The sequence below is a fragment of the Octopus bimaculoides genome, chromosome 18 (genome assembly GCF_001194135.2).
Source record: "Octopus bimaculoides isolate UCB-OBI-ISO-001 chromosome 18, ASM119413v2, whole genome shotgun sequence".
NCBI classification, from domain to species: domain Eukaryota; kingdom Metazoa; phylum Mollusca; class Cephalopoda; order Octopoda; family Octopodidae; genus Octopus; species Octopus bimaculoides.
In genome coordinates this window covers 50,116,968-50,121,950 of record NC_068998.1, presented here as the reverse complement: position 1 = coordinate 50,121,950, position 4,983 = coordinate 50,116,968, and the positions used below count along the sequence as shown (strand labels likewise).

The following is a 4,983-nucleotide window of genomic DNA, read 5'->3' as shown; positions in this document are numbered from 1 at the left end:
TACACATTCATTGAAGTTAGCTGTTGATATATTGAAATTGCATAAAGTACTTGTTTACATAATGTAAAATCTATTAAGATGTCAGGCTAATTCAAAATAGGTAACTGTCTAATATATCAATGTTACAATGATACTTCCTGTATGGCTACCATGACTATGGAATTATACACTTGATGTTAAATGGAATTTGTATAATGAGTGCTGCAGTAAAAGAGTTTTTTAGGAAAATTTTATAATGAAATCATATACCTTCTCCCGGATAACGGAACATCTTCCAGGCTGAAATTACGATGCAAATGTTATTATGTAAAACGAAATTAACTTAGCAAATAAATGAATGGATATAAATTACCAAAGCTCGATTGAATCTAACTTCATAGAAGTTTTCGTAATAAGCTGAACATAATTTTCATTGTATAATCGATTGTTGTTCAAAGACATTATGCATCCAAATCACTAACGATACCAAATAACTTTTTCCAACTTTTTTTTACAATCATTTCTGGAATATCAGTGGCTAAAATGTTAAGAATATGAAGATTGTAAAAACAATATATGTTCATTGTACATAAAACGATGGTATTGAAATTAATGGTGCTCTGAAAACACTTTTTAAATATCTACTTCGAAGTCAATGAAATACATTTGTTTACGGATAAACGTCTCTCATAGTAAAATGTCGATTATAAAAGAAAAGAAAAACATGTATTTTATCCGCCATTTGTGAACCGTTTTTGATATCTTTTTGGGGAAGTCAAATACATCTCGTAGTAAATTGTCTTTCCTCTCAATGCGATACGAAATTTGAATGCTCTTACACGTTAGCCGGTATTTGCGCACATTGTGGCATTACGTATCGCATATCATGCAAACAATGTTTAAATATTATTAAAATTATAACGAAATGTCGCCAGCAAATCAAATCTGTGATTTTCTTTAAAAATTAGTGATTCAAAGTATTCTTCCATGGAAGTTATTTCGCATGCGCACCATAATATCTGTTAATTAAATTTACATTTTATGCTTCGGCTTATTTTATGAAATTGGTCGAAGGTGTCACTGTTATGTCTGTGACTCAACAGATGTTTATTAACTACCTGGTCTGGTCAACAGAAATATGCAGTGTAACAACATGAGCTTGTGATTTCCGACGTAGAATCTTACCCTTTTGGAATAATATCAGTATTGAATTTTTTTGTTAATAGAAAAATATATTTGCAAAATCATATTTAATATACCCGATGCAGCTGATTAAAATATTTCCACATTTATTTCCAGTGATTTTCCTGATTATCGAAATAATAATAAAGTTTTCATTACCTTTATAAATCTTAGCTTTTGTACAATTCCAATTCCAATTATATATAAAGTTGTATGAATTTCTCTATCAAATATTCTCAGTTATAACTTATATTGCTATAAATATCTACTATTAAAAGTATGACGAAATATATCTTACACTAATACCGAATTCTGCCAAAACAATTTCATTACAGCCTGGTGCATTTCTCTTAGCGCATGCGAGATAATTTCTGTACGCCCTGGAAAGAAATTAATTTTGTAATGTTACGTAAAGTTAAATGATTAGATTCCTTGCATTTTTTTCTTTATTTCTAACCAAATGGAGTTTGAAAGAATTTAGCTTTCCAGATTCTAGTGGTTATTGAATATGCAAATGGCACCGTATTTATAACTAATTGTTTTGCGTCCTAATTACGTTCGATGGATTGCCTTATGGAAAGGTATTTTAGAAATAAAATATGTGCACTAATATCCTGGTTGGAATGGAATTTATTGTTGATTGGGAAACAAAACGTTCACGCCTCGTCGTCATATTATGGATATCCGAGGCCTCATTTGGACTTTTAGCATCTTTCTTCCTCCACACCTTTAAGTTTCTCTGTCGTCTGTGCTGTGTAAGATGGACCTATTAATATAAATGTCTATATATTTATAATTAAAAATTGAAATTAAACATCTGACAGTCTCCACAACTTATTTTTTCCCCGTTTTTCATGTACACCATTTTCTATTTCATGCCAAGATCATTATGTTTAATATATTTAATATATTCAACTTGTTTATCTACATGACCGCTCCCCTTTCCTTCTAACTCTCTCTCTCTCTCTCTCTCTCTCTCTCTCTCTCTTTACATCTATCTATCAATCTATCTCGCTAGCTAACTAATTAGCTATCTATAAGTGTGTGTATGCGCACGCACGTGTGTGTATGTGTGTGTGTGTGTGTGTTTGTGTGTGTGTATGTGTGTGTGTGTGTGTTTGTGTGTATGTGTGTGTGTGTGTGTGTACGTGTAGAATTTCAACGCAAATAATAGTGGTCCAATAATACATACACCCTTCCGAAGTCGTGTCCCAAATAATTTTTCAACTCGGACTTGCAAAAATTTAGTGCGTTTCCAGTACAACTAACTGAGACGGCAGCACCTATAAATTGAATATTTATGTTCGTTTATTACTTACGAACTAAAAACAGAAATGGTAATCAAATTATGGATTTAAGAATGTAAAGTATTTGCTACTTATTAAATTCCATAAATATAACATTTGCCACGAACTAGTTTCTTTGTGAAGGATCTAGTTCGTAGGAAATGCAAATGTTCTTTTTAGATTTATACGTCTATGAATAACTAATATTGATATAAAAACTTGTCAGAAGGCAATAATTTCGGTGGATTGGTAAATATAATAAATATAATAAATAACATGAAGTATTTAGACTGAATGATGGACAGAGAAATATAATGAATCTATCGTCATATTACGTAGTAAGGAAATGAATGAGGATATCACTACTTACCAAATAAGAGCACGAAAGTAAACACAGAAAGAATCATATTGGCTTATCTTATATAATTGCTTGTATTATGATGCAAAAGCCTCCCACACGTTCCCACTTATATACGAAAGCAATGTAACATATGCTGTGCTTCAATGCAACATATGATTACTTATTCTATAAGAATTGTGTCTTTCAGTTTTTTACTTTCGAGAGAGAATAGGAATATCTGTAAGTATAGAGAGAGTGTGTTTCTCTTTCAGCTAATGTAACGTGAAGATATATGGCATTTAATAAAAGAATGTAATATATATGTATGCATTAACAAAGGTAATATAGACAACTAGATAACAAAGCTAGGCACACTGATATATTTATACGTCGTTTTATTCTTTGAGATTCGAGTGTTAAGTTTGAGCTCATAAAGCAGCTTTTCAATTAATACCATTGCTAGAGTATAACTGGTGACTGAAGTTGATCGATATATTTGTGTATACCAATCACTGCTGCAACATCGGATCCATCCATTGAGTCACTTGAGGACACTTCATTTAGTTTATTACAGCATAGAGAAGGAGGTTTGTGTGCATATTGAATACATTTATATCCCTCCTATGTAGGTTGCACTGTCCCCGTGCGAATGAAATGAAAGGTTGAAAAAAAAAAACGGAAAACTTAATTGCTATGCAGTTGAGATACGTTCCGAGATTGATAAAAACCACATCACTAAATTGTTGTGAAAATCCTTGTGGGATCTCCCATGTGCATACTATTTGATATCGTTTCTATGTCTCTGCCATTTGTTGAGATTTATTACTGAAATATCATTTGCACAATGGTTGAGCTGAGACAACGGCCTTTAGGAATCAACTGAGGATAGTGTCTACAAACGGGTGTTCATCGTTCATTTTCCTTCGTAATCGTAATTTATTTTCATTGTTGAAAAGAAAATCTTTGAATAAGAATGTGCATGTTTATTTAATCTCAAAAAAAGAACAATGATATAGGGTTAAATTTCGACATCGTGTTGCTTATTGCCTGTCACTGACATCCAGATAATAAGGAAAGGAATTAATATTTTAATACACACACACACACACACCCACACACACACACACACACACGCACACACACACACACACACACACACTCACACCCTTCTCACATATATATATACACACACATATGTAAATGTACACACACACACACACACACACACACACTCACACACATATGTACTAGATGAATTATCCTGTAATACCCGGAAAAGCTGGGGTTCCAGTTCCCATTCCCATTACACTGTCTCATGTCCTATACCGTTTCCTGTTCAATTCCCGTCGTTTATAGTAATATTTTATTGTTACAAATAGATACGCTCCTATTTTTTTCTTCGCAATATGTTTTCAAATTTAACCGTGCTGATCGAATCATTCGTGTGCTGATTAGTACATCTTCACGATAATGTAAAATTTATTTAGACAACATACACTTGGCTGCAGAGTAACCCGCAGCAAACGCCACGTGATTAAATACTAGCATATTAACCTCTCATACAACCTGAATTTTGTGGTATACGAACTGCACCTCATAAATCTTCGATCGTAACTTCTGGATTCCAGCTGCATAGATACTCTACATTACACTTTTCTATGCTGTATTACTATGTGGACTGACTGTCGAGTTCATAAGCAGAGCTTTCTGATATAGCCACGCGCTTTTCTGAATCTATATTATATATCTATATATATAATTACAAATTTTCTTTAGAAAATCATAAAAAGCACGCAAGTGCTCAAATCAAACCCGAGATGCTAGAGAAGCCCAAGAGATACAGGGAAGAAGGTCAGTTCTGGCAGACTACGATAAGTGTATACATATGGGGATTTAATAAAAAGAATCATCTAAAACATACTCTTTTACTCTGATGCTTCAATAATTTGACTGCGGCAATGCTAGAGCACAACCTGTAGCCGAACACATCGACCCCAGGACTTATTGTTTGCAAGCCTAGTACTAATCCTATCGGTTCGTTTTGCCGAACTGCTAAGTTATGAGGACGTAAGCACACCAGTATCGGTTGCCAAGTGATAGAGAGGGTCAAACACAGACGGACGCACAAATACATACATACATACATACATACATACATACATACATACATACATACATATATATATATATATATAT

The 4,983-nt window shown here is 33.2% G+C and overlaps 1 protein-coding gene across 1 annotated transcript in view; it reads left to right on the top strand.

The window, feature by feature from the left end:
• LOC128249942 (uncharacterized) overlaps window positions 1-4,983 on the top strand; it is a 58,748-nt gene that overhangs the window by 16,658 nt on the left and 37,107 nt on the right. The gene's annotated exons all lie outside the window — the stretch shown is intronic.